The 15,891-nt window shown below is 38.6% G+C and overlaps 1 long non-coding RNA gene across 1 annotated transcript in view; it reads right to left on the bottom strand.

Moving 5' to 3' along the window:
- Positions 1–15,891, bottom strand: part of LOC111091764 — a 73,677-nt gene that overhangs the window by 28,623 nt on the left and 29,163 nt on the right. The gene's annotated exons all lie outside the window — the stretch shown is intronic.

Raw genomic sequence — 15,891 nt, 5'->3', positions numbered from 1 at the left:
ATAAAATTTTGTCTTTGCAAAGATGTGCTGCTGGAGCAGAGAAGAGACATTGTGGAGGGACCTCGGGGCTGGCTGAGGCACAGGGACGCCAAGGGTCCTTCAGCCAAACAAACATTCCAAGATTGATATTGGTCACAGAAGTTCTTGGGTTCCTATTATCTTTAATCTGCTGAACCATCACTGGGATTCCATATGAAAATTCAAGTAGTGTGAAGAAACTGACATTATGAAATTCATTTTAATTAGATATCTTGGGAGATTATATTCCTTGCAACATGTCTTCAGTGAATTCCAAGGCTGCTAATACTTACCTAATATTTACCTTTACTTTTACCTGTAAATGTTGACGAGAATTTCTGGGCATTTTCAAGCCCCTTTAATCCCAAGGGATCATGAATTATGAAGGTCTAGTCATATTTACTACTTTGCTGTCACTTTCCTAATATTTTTGGTTTCACGGTCTTCTGTGTCTGAGATAATTGTTGGATAATTTCCCCCCTTCTTTCTGGTTACACTTAGAGTTCAATGCGAGTGCACACCGTCCCTCTCCCCCTTGAAGGAGCAACAGGAATGTTCTTGTCTTGTTTTAACAAGTGGATGATCTGCCCCAACTTCAGAGTCAGAACTTCACACTGTAAAAAGGAGACCATTATGTTTAACTTTTTGCCCTGTGAGAAAAGCAGGATATGTCAAGCCTCTACTTAAGTTTTCTCTTTTATCCTTATGAGTCCCTCTCATGAGCTAATTTCTTTCATAGACTATGTAAGCCCCTTAAAGAGCAGTACTGTTCCCTGACAAACACCCTGGCATGCAGTTAATCATTAATTTCGCATGGTCCGCATCTGCTGTCTGCCGGACTGTATATTGCTGGGGAGACTTCCTTCCATTATTTTTTTTTTCCTTCCATTATTATAAACACTGCTGCTTGAGGGTCAGTGTGGGATCTTTATCTAACCTATTATCAGCAGTCCAGACAGAGTCTTATTGCCTCCCTTTAACAAGTCCAAGTTACAGAGTTCACGAGGCTTAAACCTACATGAATACAGTTGTATTTTTTAATGACAAAACAACAGCTGCATGGGCAGCCTCGGCAATACGCCCCGGCTGAGTATGTGCAGATAGTAGAAACAGGTGCACCTCACGTCGGAAGCTGTTGTGTGCCACTGGGGAGGGAGGAAAAAAAAAAAGTGCACAGCATTCATTTCTTCATCAAGATCCACATAAGACATTGGAGCCACGTAAAGGAATTCAGAAACAGGGTCAGCTGAAATACCGAGGCTTTAAAAAAAAGCCACAAGAGTAGAACTTGAAATTGTACAAGAGAGATTACTCTTGCTTTGCGGCTGGTGGGCATGCTACCTGGTGGAAATCTCCGGAGCCGGCTGTGCGCCTAATAAAAGTCACTTTGAAATGGCAAACAAATGGTGCTCGCTTCGGCAGCACATATATTAAATGGCAAACGAATGCAATTATATCAGCTTTCTTCTCCTTCTTGGACTTGGTCTGGGGTTCCGGTTTTATCCCACGTAGGGAAAAAGGGAAATCAGGCTTGGTGTGGGAGGAGGAGAGGCAGATTTGAATGTGATCCTGTTCAAATAACGTCTTCCAGCCTCAGTCGAGGGTGGTACGTGAAGTCTGGAAAGAGTGAGCCTCCGAGCCCCCGAGCCCCCGGCCTAGGGGTGACACCTCTGTGGCTCCGCTGCCAGGAAGGCTCCGAAGGCAGTGCCCAATGAATGTCAATGTTGTGTGGCGATCTCAACTTGAAAGTAACTTGCACAAGTTTACTTGAAAATTAACACTGCAGTCATAGAGAAGGGGGAAAGGAACGTGTGCTGTTCCCAGACATAATTGAGATTGAACTCTAACCAATTCAGAAACAAGCGTTACTTTCCGCAGCCCCAGAGAAGCCAGCTTGCCTCTGCCAGAAGGGAAGTATTGCAATCGTCAGGAACACAAAGCGCTCTGTATGCAGCTTGCAGAGAGAAGTGGCCCTGTCATTCGGGCTGGCCATTCATCTTTGTGTGTCCTTATGGCAGAGGTGGTCTGAGGAGCAGTATACTCCCCCCTAAAACATGAGTGGTTGCGCTTCTGGGGGCTCTGTGGTCTCCAGCACCTCACCAGCTGTGTTAGAGGAACTACTGACATGGGACCAAACTCAGAGATCACTTTCAACCTGCTGTGGAGACCGCAGTAAAGCCAGGCTGTCCCCCAAAGCCCTGAGCATTTACCTGCCTTCTACTGGGCCGGACTTCTCCCCAGGATTCATGGTGAGGTCAGCAGTGGCCCATTGAGGAAATCAGAGACAACCTTGAGGGACATTATCCAGCCTTACCAGAACCACGGACGTGTGAAAGTTCTCCTTGGAGGCCTGCCATACTCAGAAACAGCCTGGATCTGGGGGCTGAGAATTCTCCAGTTATGTAAAGGTTGAATAAAAATAACAATTCTGCTGCTACTTTTCATTATAGAAGTTTCACATTTAGCCTCCTGCCACTAAACTCCTGGGGATGTGAGGGGGCTGTATTGCTGATTCACTGGCTTGGGCTCCTCTTGGGTTTCTGTCTTCAGTGGAAAGCCAGGACTTTGATCCGGAATGAAATCAGAACTAATGAATGGAGCAGTTTGCAGAAATAATTTTCTCAGGCACAATGGCAACATTTTGAAACCATAGCATTCTTATTGGCATACTTTTTTGTTCATTGACTGCTTGGTTTGATGGAAGATGCTAGAGCTTCCCAGCAAAGGATTGAAGGGTTTTTCTTTTTTTAATGTCTTGATGTACACTTTTCAATTCCATTGACAAGAGAAAGAATTGAAGTTTTACTCTTCTGCTGATCATCAAAATGATAATATAAATGTAAATGTTCTAAAACACATTTAGCTAAAGTGTTTCAATATAGGTGAAAGGTTTACAAAGGTAGACAGACATGGGTAGCAGCTAAAACAGGTTCACTTGCCAGAACAGTGGCAGTGGGAGATCTGGGTTGGGACTGGCAGGTGAGGCATTAACTCTTCCTCAGTTTAGCTGGGGAGAGTTGTTGTCAACTTTCATGGGAGGCAAATCGACTTTCACGAGGCTGAGAAATCAAGAGTCCGGGTAATATCCTAACAAAAAGCATAGACTCTTCCTTCAAACCTAGGTGTGCCTAGGGGACTAATTTTATTTCCCGCATTTTACACTATCTGTGGGCATGCTATGTTGACTAAATGAAAGAGCAAATCCCTGAAAGCCATATATAGTTGAGTATAGGCAAGAGTCTCAAAACCAGAAAGGGAAGCAAAGAGGACCATATCCAGTCTCCAAAAGAACTCAAAAACTAACAAGCAAGAAGTTGAGGAACTACAGTGACAAAAACAAGGTCGAAGTTGCTAGAAGTCTTAAAAGTACCCACACAGCTGGAGATCAAGTGGTAGACTTGATGATCAAGACACACAATTCAAAATCCTGGAGATTAAGTAAAGAAAAGCCTTTGGATCTAAGGCCAGAAGGTCATAGGGAGCAAATCCTGCATCCATTCCATCCTGACAGGGCAGAAAGTGATTTGAAGTGAGAATTGAATTGGGCCTATGTAGTTTCTATATCCAGTGAGATCAAAAGGAACAAAGCAGTCTAGATAAAAGGTAAGAACAGGAACATTCTAATGATATTTAGCAGCTGTCACGCACTCTCCAGGTGATATCATCCAGCCAACAGTTTCCTATTAGTATCCTAACAAAGTACCACAAACTTACTAGCATAAATTAACAGTTATCTTAACCATTGTGGAGATCAGAAGGCTCACTGGCCAAAAATCAAGGTGTCAGCAGAGCTGTATTCCCTCTGGAGGTTCCAGGCAAAAATCTATTTCCTTGCCTTTTCTATCTTCTAGAGGCTGTCAGCATTCCTTGCTTCATGGTTCCTTCCTCCATCTGCAAAGCTGGCAGCATCGCATCTTCCAGTTTTTCCCTTTCCAACTCTTCCTCTCTCTGACTCTGGCCTTTTATAAGGATACATGTGATTACAATGGCAGATTGCCCTGAATTGTCCTTGTGAGCCCAATCTCAAGATCCCTAACTTAATAACACCTGCAAAGTTCCCTTTTCCACACAAGCTAATATATTCATAGGGGATTAGGATGTGGACATCTTTGAGGGACATTATTCCACCTACCACCATTTAAATAACATTCTGACATTTCAACTTCATATTTCAAGATTAGACCTCACTCGTGAGCTTCAGACTCAGTCATCAGACTTCCATTTACTGATTCTGCATCTAAGGAGCTTGGAAGTCACCACTCCATCCTAACAATAAGTAAAAAGTTGGGCAGACTAAAAAATCAACAACTATCTCAAATCTGTGACAGGACAGGATAAAAGGCAGAGCCACTCCCCTGAAGATTGGAGAAACAGGCAAATACAGAGACTTACTTCTTACTAGACCAGGGTTCATCTCCAGGAACTGGTAGAGGGTATGGACACCTAAACCATAATTGACAAACTGCTAGAGCTCAGTATGGAGAACACTGAGTGTTAAAACCTCGGAGAGGATCCAATCATGAGGATGAGGGAGCCTACAGCATTGTGAGATTTACCAACTGGAGCTCAACCAGGCTGATACAGTAAATATCAGACAAAAATCCCTTCAGGCATCCAGCAGGGGAGAGGGAGAAACAATTTTTAAACTACTGCTAGAGTACTTTGTTCTTAACAAGGCCTACCCTCAGGGGAAACTATTTAACCAGAGCCTAATCAGCTGGGGTGTTATCAGAATCTAAGTGAGCTGGAGAAAGGGTAATACCAAACTTTAACCCACTGTAGCCATTCTTTCCTGCCTGAGAGGAGATTTTTAAAAAGTGAGAAACACTCATGAAGCTTACAGTCCAGAGACACAGGCTTACAGAACACTGAGAACTAATCATGGGATTCTGGAAATGCTTCCCTGCCTGCTACACCCCACCACCACATTTCTAAAGCCTATTTGCAACAGTTCGTTTTACCCACTACATCATGTCTAGCTATCAAGAAGAAATTACAAAGCATACCAAAAGAGAAACACACACACACACACACACACACAATCTGCAGACAGAGCAAACATCAGAACCAGACATGGTAGGGATGCTAGAATTATCAAGACCAGGAATTTAAAAACAACTCTGATTAATACACTGAGGTCTCTAATGGGTAAACAGCATGAGAGGACAGATGGGCAATGTAAGCAGAGAGAAGGAAATCCTAAGAAGGAACCCAAAAGATATGTTAGAAATAAACACTGTAAAAGAAATGAGTGCCTTTAGTGGGCTTATTAGGAGACCAGACACACTAAGAAAGGAATCTGAGCTGGAGGATACATCAATAGAATTTTCAAAAACTGAAATAATAGTAAAGACTGGGGGAAAAAAAGAAAAGAAAAAGTATATGCAAACCCTAAGGGACAACTACAAAAGCTGTTATATAAAGGGAATACCAGAAGGGGAGGCAAGAAAGGGAGAGAAGCAGTATTTAAAACAATGACTGAAAATTCCCTCAAGTCAATGTCAGATAACAAACCATAAATACATGAGTACCTGGATACCAAACATAATATTTGAAAAAAAAAAAAAAAAACTCCAAACAAAACAACCAAAAAAACTCTTATTCCTAGCCATCTTGTTTTCAAGCTACAGAAAATCAAAGATAAAAAAAAAGAAATCCTAAAAGAAGCCAGGATTTAAAAAACACATGTAGAGAGGATCAAAAAAGTATATCCAACTTCTCTTCATAAACCATATAAGCAAGAGAGTGGGAAGTTAAATATGTTTAACATATTAAATGTTAAAATATTGAGATAAAGTGTTAAAATATTGAGAGAAAATTAAAAAAAAAAACCCCACCAACCTAGAATCCTGTACCCTGTGAAATTTTTCTTCAAATGGAAAGGAGAAATAAAGACTTTTTCAGACAAAAATTGAGAGAATTTGTTACCAGCTGACCCGACTTACAGGAAATGTTAAAGTTCTTTAGAGAGAAAGAAAGTTATCTAGGCCAGAAACTCAGATCTACATAAAGTAATAAAAGCATCAAAGAAGGAATAAGTGAGATAAAATAAAAACTTATTAATTGTTCTAACAGATAGAAGTCTGCTACAATACCAACAATGTATTTGATTATACATGCTTATGTATATATCTCATGTGTATACATTAATGTGTGCTTATATATAAGTGAAATAAGTAATAGCAATGATGCAAAGAATAAGAGAGGAATTAAGATTTTTTTATAATTATAAAGTATTCACACTGCTCAACGTTATTTAAAAGTTCACTTAGATTAGCTCTAATATGTATTGCAAATGCTAAGGGCAACCACTATAAAAAGTATAATTGATATGTGAAGGAAGGAGAGAAAATGGAATCATAAAATGCACAATTAAAACCACAAAAAGTAGAAAAAGAATGGAAGAACAGAAAAAAAGAACAACAGCAACAAATAGAAAACAGTAGTGAACATGGTAGTGTTAACCGAACTATATTAAGAAGCACTTTGAACATCAATGCTCTAAAATGCACCAACTACAATACAGATTATCAAAGTGTATCATAAAAAGAACACAGGATACAACTATATTTTGTCTACAAGAAATTCCCCTTAAATATAAAGACACAGATGGATTAAAAGTAAAGAAAAATAGACCATGCTAACACTGATCAGATTCAATTATCCAAGAACTTATTCCTTATCTCTATCTAGATTTGTAATTTACTTCTTGAACTCAGTATGTCAAAATCCAAACTACTGGATTCTATAGAAAAAAAGAAAAAAGAAAAGAAAAAAAAATCAAACCCATCCACAGTAAAACTTGTCCTTCCTGCAACTTTTTTCTTTTCAGTCCATGGGAAATACATCATTGCTGTTACTCAGACCAAAAATCTTCAAGCCATCCTTGACTCCTTTTTTTCCACACTTTACAACCAATGGACATGCTTGTTATCTCTGTATATTCTTACAAAGATTTATACATAAATGTCTATAGCTCTCTTATTTTTGGAACCCCAAACTGCAAACACCTCCAATGCTCATCAACAGGTACATGGGTAAGAAATTGTGATACGTTAGTATATTATAGCACTCGTCAATATAAAGAATAAACTATTGATACACAGAAGGACACAGACAAATCTCAAAATAACTGTACTGAATGAAAGACAGAGAGACATAAAAGAGTATTAACTGCATCCACTTATTTAACCTTAGAAAATCCATACTAATCTATAGTACCAATAAGCAGATCAAGAGTTGCCTGGACACAGAGGGGTGTCATAGGAAGGGGTTGCAAGGAGAGATTACAAAGGCAGGCAAGAAAACTCTAGGGATGATGAAAATGTTCACTATCTTAAGATGATGGTTGCAGTGCATGTATATGTCAAAAACATATTAAATTATATATATTTTAGGCATGTGTAGCTTCTTGTGTGTTGGTTATAGCTCAATAAAGTTGTTAAAAATGTTATTGTAGGGGCATCTGGATGGCTCAATGGTGGAGTGTCTGATTTTGGCTCAGGTCATGATCCCAGGGTTCTGGGATCAAGTCTCCTGCATCGGGCTGCTTGTGAGGAGCCTGCTTCTCCCTCTGCCTATGTCTCTGCCTCTCTGTGTCTCTCATGAATGAATGAATGAATAAATAAATAAATAAATAAATAAATAAATAAATAAATAAATAAAATCTTTAAAAATTACTGTAAGAAAATATGCCTTGTTTTTAAAAAATGTGGTTGTCTTCTTCTATAGGGAAGGTATTTATTAAAGCAATTCACAATTGAAATAACAGGACATTTTGCCAAGAATGCATCACCATTAAAACTACTGAAACAGTCATGATTCCAAATTTGATATTTTGCTGTTCATTTCTTCTTCAGAATACAATTTTCATTCAAAAAAAGAGAGGACATGAAAATGACAAGACTAAAACAGCTTTAGAAGGAAAACTATTCTTTTGAAACTATGATTTTTATGTAATTTTTAAAAAAGTAACTAACTTCCTTTTCCTAAAAAATGCCAGAAAAGACAATCTTCAAAAAAGAGAGAAAATCTCCAATTGCAAAACACCTAGAAATTCTGACTAAAAACTACCTGCATCCTTAAAAACACAAGGCAAATTTGTAAGGAAACAGGTGGAGCTTTGACATACCCAAAAGCCTGGAGAAAGAGTTGAAAACCAAAGTGGTAACTTTTCAAACTGAAACTACCCTCATGTTCATCTCCATTTTTTAGAGTCTGAATTCTAATGCCTACTTTGCCGACAGAAAGTACGGCCTGGGCTTACAAGGAGCAAGAATTTGTAAGAACCTCATAACCTCAGGACACCCAAAAGACTATGATCCTTCTCGCAGCTAGAAAATAATAATCCACCCAATAACACAAGAAGACCACAAGAAACCATGGCTATCTCCATCCAGACTCTGGATTAGAAAAATAATCTCCCTTGAGAATTCCTCATTATGGGGTAATAACTCCCATGGGTGTGGGATTTGAAATTATAATATTCATGGTGTTTGGGAATCCTAGAATGAGAAATTAACATAAAAAATTATTAACACAAAGTCAGTAATAAACTTGAGATGCCTGGTGAAAGCAAACTCAAAACTCTTCTAGAAGGACAGGCCTTCAGACAGGGATTCTCACAGATGAAGCCCTGCTTATTATGAAGTCACAATCCACAATTACAGAATGCAGAACAATTCATGTGAACAAGAAACAGCAAACCCAGCAGCATTACCAGGAATATCACTCTCATAAAATCCAAATAGAACTCTGATATACACTAGGAAAGGAGTATGTTGAAGTTGATTAAACACATAATAGAGAGACTCAAAAACATTAAAAATGACAGACTTAGACAGAGTAATGGTGTATAATGGTGTAAAAGAACCAAATGGAAGTTGCAGAAACAAACAAACAAAAAAAAAAAAAAAACACCAACTCTGTTGAAAGGTAAAACCAAATGAATGGGTTTAACATAGATGTGACCCAGCTTAAGAGAACATTAGTGGTGATAGATATAGCTTAAGAAATTACTCTTCTTGCACAGACAGTAGATGAAAAGTAGGAGACCCAGAGACAGAATGAGAAAATCCAAAATATGTCTTATGTTATTTTCAAAACAAGAAAGGGGCAGCCCGGGTGGTTCAGCGGTTTAGCGCCACCTTCAGCCCAGGGCTTGATCCTGGAGACCCAGGATCAAGTCCCACATCCAGCTCCCTGCAGGGAGCCTGCTTCTCCCTCTGCCTGTGTCTCTGCCTCTGTGTGTGTGTCTCCCATGAATGAATGAATAAATAAATAAATAAAAAAGAAAAAAGAATGTCAGGCAATAATGAGACAGAAATAGAATCTTTCAGGATTTATGAAAAGACATGAATCATAAGATTTCAAGATCATATTTAATCCCAAGCAGGATACATATAAATAAATCCACCCCAGGGATCCAAGAAAGACAGATGATTACGCAGACATGACAATTAAAATCCAGAAAGACAAAATACCTTCCAAATTCTAAGACAAAATAAATCATCATAAAATTCAACGATGCTACATATACCTGGAATCTTTGAAGAATGAGGTAGTTGAGTTGAGCAAACATTCAAGTTATTGAAATTATCCCTTTAGGTTTACATTTTGGCTAAATAATATTTGAAACCCTTTGTAAAATACTTATGCCCATTCCTGAATCCATATTCAAAGCATACTTACTATAACTTTTTCTTTAAGTCTCAAAGAGTGTGCCTTAATTAAAAAAACAAAACAAAACAAAACAAAACAAAAAAACAGAAGTAGAGGATTTTTTTGGTTCAAGATAACAAACCTGCTAGATAAGTTAACTATTTTCTCAAAATCCCAGGGAAATGTTAGTAAAGATGTATAAAAGGGAATATATTCATCACAGTACTGAAAGAGGGCGGAAATCTCATTGGCATACCAGAGAAATCACAAATTACCAGAAAAGAGATAACATATGGGAATCTTATTTCTAGTTAGCCAGAGTAGAAGCTAAAGTCCAGAAAAAGACCAAGCAGATGTGAGAATCTTTCCTCTTGTCAGTGCAGGTGGGGCCAATTTAGAAAGCAAGAATGGGAGGCCGTAATCAATGTGCTACTAACAGAGGAGTCTAGAAACAGCTGGGCCAGCTCACCTCTGTGCTCACCTCCTCTCCATGCGTGCAGGAACCTGAGAGCAGGAGTGTTTGCGCTGGCACTAAAACAGAGGTGAGTTTACTACAGAAATTGTATCATCCCCAGGGGAATGCTAGTGTGGAGGTCATCCCCAGGGGTAAAATTCCTCTCAGGTTGATATTTAGGGTGGGGAGAAGCTCCATCTTGTTGCTTTCTCCCTCACAGCAAGTCAGTTACAACCAAGAGGTGGGTCTTCAGAAGGAAAGTCAATTCATTGAAATAATTAATATGTAGAAGTAGTAAAGAGGTGAAAGAGTTGTTTCTTAGCACAGAAAAAAAAAATTCAGAGGCTCCACAAGAGGGGAAAGAAAGGAAACCAGCTAAAACAAGAAAATCATGCTCTATCTCCAAGGCAAACTTAACTGTGAAATGATTTAGAGCATTTAGTGAAGTAGGAGAGAAGCCATTTAACATTGACCTTTGAGTGGTACAAGTTCTGTAACAATTTGTTCCTTTCTTTATAGTCTGAACAACAATAGCAAACATTTATTGTTTTTCAATTTTAAAAATAAACCTACTATCCAGGCACAGAACACTAAATAATACAGAGCAGGGTGCCTGGCTGGCTCAGTCAGAGGAGTGTGTGACTTTTGATCTTGGCCATGAGTTCAAGCTCCACCTTGGGAGTAAGGATTACTTAAGACCTATTAAATAAGTAAGAGGAAAATGGAGCATTTGTAAACATTAGCAATGTAAAAAGATACAGCTATGAGACATAAAGATCTGGAAAATCTGGGTAAAATGTAAGAGAATGAGCAAATTGAAGTTAAAGGACTGAGAAGTAGAAGTTTCAAAGGTTATTATGCTAAGTTATAAAGGAAATCTAATTTGGAGCAAATATAACAAAAACATAGTGAAGAGGAAAAGGTGGGAGAAAATAGCCAAATTCTCCCTATTTTATGAAGGGATGTAATGCCTAAAGCTTACATATAGAGAAATAGGGCCTTTATAAACATATAATTAAATAAATCAAATAATCCCCAGATTATTTGAACCCAGAATGATTTTGTCATTATCTTTCCAGAGAGCAGGAATTTTCACTCTCTACTCTATATATTTGGTTTTTTATTCCATGCATTTATTCTTTTTGCAATTAAATATATGTATCAAATAATAAACTTATACTTTTAAATAAGAGTAGAGATTATCTTCTAAAATAGTTTTCAAATTTCATGTACAACCACATGTTAAAATGTTTGGAAAAAAATTTAAAATTTTAGAATTTTGACACATTCCTTTTAGGATGAAATAACACTTCAAGATATAACTGATCAGATGGAAAAAGTTGTAAAAGTATTAATTTTAAAAAGCACAGAAGCATAAAAGTATATGCTGCATCTTTCACTTACTTAGTGTGCCCATGAGTGATTTACCACTGACTCTCAGTTTTCTCATAATCCTATAAAATGAGGGACACCTGGGTAGCTCAGTGGTTGAGCATCTGCCTTTGGTTCAGGGATCGAGTCCCACATCAGGCTTCCTGCATGGAGCCTGCTTCTCCCTCGGCCTATGTCTCTGCCTCTGTGTCTCTCATGAATAAATAAATATATTTTTTAAAAATCCTATAAAATGAGCCAATCTGTAAAGGTTGGCAAAATTAAATGATTTAAATGAAATTATTAGTGCTTTGTAGATGTTCAAAACTGTTAGGTTAACAGTGCCAATATCCACATATGTATCTGTCTATATATGAAAGCATCTCTCAGAAGAGTACACTGGAAAAATCACAGATTTTTTTAACAGAGACTTGAGTGCAGAGTCTTGATTCTGCAATCCCCCAAATGTGTAACTTCAGACAGGTAACAGATTTTCCACATTTCACATTCTACATTTGAATACCATGGGTGGTGCTCAAGCTCAGTGATAACTGCAGAGGGTATCAAGGTTTATGGGCTGACTGCTTTCACTTACATAGATGATCCCAAACAAAGGAGATGTTGTAGCTGGGATTTCTTTTTTTCTGTCTTTTTACTGTCTGTAGTGGACATCTGTCACGTAAAATAGATGAATCCCAACTCTTTTATATGTTTGGGGAATGAATGCCCCGTTTCTTCAGTCTTGGCTGAGATCCAAGATCACAAGGAGCTGAATATGTTGGATACTTATTTCCCCAGCCTCCTCCTCCTTTGCCCCCAGGGTGAAGTATGTAACCTTGACTCTGCCAATCAAAGCACCAGACTTAGATTCCGGAACTGGGACACAGGAGAGCAAAGGTCTGGGGAGTTCACATTCTCTCTCCCTGGCAATGCCTATAGTAGCAAATTCCTGACGCCGAAGCAGCTGTACTGCAAACTGTCACGTCTGGTGATCAGAGGAGTGAGAGCAGCCACCTCCTCATGGATGGTTTTGCAGCCCTTCCAGTGACTTTATGAGCTAACCAAGATCCTTAATAAGTGTCTCGTTGCTTACCACTAAGAACCTGACTGGTGTCCTGCAGTGTCTTAATATTATTGGTATCTCTCCCACCATCCTGAATCCTGCCTTAATCTATGTCCAGAAGAAATATGGTTCTATGTGATAAGAATGTGCAATTGTGATCATAGAACTGTGAAAAGGAACAACAGGAGTCACAGGGAGTTGGAAGGGTACAGAAAGATCAGAGTCTGGTGAATGACTCTGAAAAGGGGGTCTCTAGAAATTAAAATTGGACCCTGCAAAAGTTTAGGAAAGGAGTAAATTTCACTCAGGGACCTTACTTCCTCTCCGAAGGAAGGAATTAGTGTGTTTTGGGTTGTGCGCAGGATAGTTGTATTATGTTAGGTGGAACTATGACCACCTTAATGTCTTTTCTTAGAGATTAAGTGCGGCTTAAGGAGGTGGGTATGAGTGCCAACCTGACAAGGGATGGACTAGTGATGGTGAATTCCATGTGTCAACTTGACCAGAATAGGGGGTAGTCAGATAGGTAGTAAACCATTTCTGGGTGTGTCTGTGAAGGTGTTTCTGGAAGAGAGTAGCATTTCAATCACCAGCCTGAGTGAAGAAGATCACTTTCACCAATGCAGGTGCACATGATCCTACCCAGCCCCCACCCCAGCCCCAGAGAGCCTGAATAAAACAAAAGGGCAAAGGAAGGGAGAATTTGCACTCTGCCTAAATTGGGACATCCAACTTCTCACAACCTTGGGCAAGCCTCTAGTTCCAGGGCCTTCAGATTTGAACTAAATTATACGATGATCTTTCCTGGTTTCCCAGCTTGCAGATAGCAAGACTGAGAGCCTACTCAGCATTAATAACCTCATAAGCCAACTCCTATAATAAATCTCCATATATATGTATATGTATGTACATGTATATGCACAAGTATATATGTGTGTGTGTATAGATACATATTTCTCTAGAGAAGCCTAATACAGAGCACTTAGAAAAATCTTCACAAGCTAAAATATTAATTCCACGAGGCTTAAGTGATTCCCTCATTGCAACTGAAGAGAAGTCTCTAGAAGTTTACCACTAGGCTTATTCCATTGCTGGTCTTTTTTTTTTTTTTTTTAAGATTTTATTTATTCATTCATGAGAGACACGGGGAGAGACAGAGAGAGAGAGGCAGAGACACAGGCAGAGGGAGAAGCAGGCTCCATGCAGGGAGCCCGACGTGGGACTCAATCCTGGGACTCCAGGATCACGCCCTGGGCTGAAGGCAGGGGCTAATCCACTGAACCACCCAGGATCCCCATTGCTGGTCTTTTAAGGGTTTTATCTGATAGAGGTGAGATACTGAAGGCCTGCTGATGAAACTTCTGGATGACACACAGAAGAGAGCTAAGATCACTATAGCAATAATGCTTATAAACAGTCAGTCCCCATGGCATCCAACAATGGGTTAAGCAAGTAGATTGCCCCCAGTGAACTATACTAACCAAGTTTGGAGGTTATAACTTTATAATAGCTTTTCAATGCTTCATCACTGTATTTGGGCTAATATATTATGTCATGAGCATTCACCAGGTTAATATACGTAAAGTGATTAGAATAGAACTTCGTACATAATTTGTGTTTGAAATGTGCTTGTTACTAAGTTGTTATTGTTATTAGAGCTAGCTTAAAAAGACCTGGCTTTACATTCACAAGTGTAGGTGGCTGTAAAAGATCATAATAAATTTCATAGGTACCATAGTTGCAGTTCCCTGAGCACAGTATCATTCAGCCTGAAGGGGAGGTGGCATTACTGAGAGAATTGCTATGGGGTGGAGGACACATAATGAGAATGGTTCCAGAAACAAAACTTGCCAAAAGACACACACATCATATAGAAGCTCATGTTGCTCCCTGCACCTGACGAGTATTTGATAAATAACTGTTGACTGAATAAAAAAAAAAAAGCACACATTAGTTGAATAGCTTAGAGTGCATAGGCCATGAGAGAGAACACTGAGCAAGGCAAAAGCCATGGTGCACGTATGTATGAGGCCAACTAGAGTGAGCTTGTCTTGACTAGAGTGGATGAAGTATTAGAAAGTAGAAAGAGTGGGATAGAGAAAATAGATTAATAAAAATAATGAGCCAACTAGAATTTAAATAAAAATTTGAAGGAAACAAATAATTCATGACCATAAATGCCAAAAAAATAAGTTTGGACTTGAATCTTGGTTCTTAAGGGAAGGGAAGGGAATAATGAGAATGATGTTTTAGGAAGATTTTGGCATTCGCAGGGCAACTTGGTAAAGGAGTTGCAGTGATAAGCGAAGTCAAGAGCATGCTCTTTCAGAAATTCTAAAGCATGTGTTGAGATAGAGTCCAGATGTAAAATATTTCATTACTTTAAATAACTCAATTCCATTAAATTTTATTTCAAAGCCAGAGTGTTATTCATATGTACTATCATTTCCAAGTGCTTATAAATTAAGTAAGATATGCCCTAATCTGTTAGGACAATGAAGCTCTCTAAATTGTCCATTTCTTTGGTTATGGTCAAAAAACCTTTTCATAGCTTCAGATACAAAAAAACTCCATTTAGTTGAGAAATTAAACCACTGAATAAGTAGTCAGGCCTGACCAGGAGAAACATGTATTGTGTTAAGAGAATCTGGAGGTAAAATCTTCAAGCACCAAAAAGTGTTTTTCAGCTTGCAATCTACTTACATGAAGTTTTTTATATATGTCTATCCATAACAGAGAAAGGTGATATCAAATGACGTATTTATTATAGATTAGCACTAGTTATGAAGATTAAGATTTTATTTTTTAAGATTTTATTTATTCATGAGAGACACACAGAGAGAAAGAGGCAGAGACATAGGCAGAGGGAGAAGCAGGCTCCATGTAGGGAGCCTGACATGGGACTTGATCCTGGGTCTCCAGGATCACGCCCTGGACTGAAGGCGGTGCTAAATTGCTGAGCCACCCAGGCTGCCCTGAATATTAAGATTTTAAATATTTTAAAACCATGCCAATAAAATAGAATATCAAAATTTTCATTCCTTTTAGCTGCTTCTAAAATACAAACTGCTTTTTTCCTAGAATTCAAACTAACACAATTGTTGAATTTTTTACTTAGACGCAAACCCTTGGATTCATCATTAATTTCTAGATTTGTTGCATATCCAATCCATTAGCAGAAGGATTCTACTTTCAAAATATATCCCAAATCCTGACACTTCTCACCACCCCCTCCACCAACACCTTATCTGAGCCACCATCATCTCTCAACAATTGCAAAGCCTTCATAGGCCTGCTCCTATGCTGCCCCCTTTTAATCAATTTT

Source organism: Canis lupus, chromosome 22 (assembly GCF_011100685.1).
Source record: "Canis lupus familiaris isolate Mischka breed German Shepherd chromosome 22, alternate assembly UU_Cfam_GSD_1.0, whole genome shotgun sequence".
In the NCBI taxonomy this organism is placed as follows: Eukaryota; Metazoa; Chordata; class Mammalia; order Carnivora; family Canidae; genus Canis; species Canis lupus.
The sequence above is the reverse complement of the archived record's forward strand: the minus strand, read 5'-3'. Positions and strand labels throughout refer to the sequence as shown.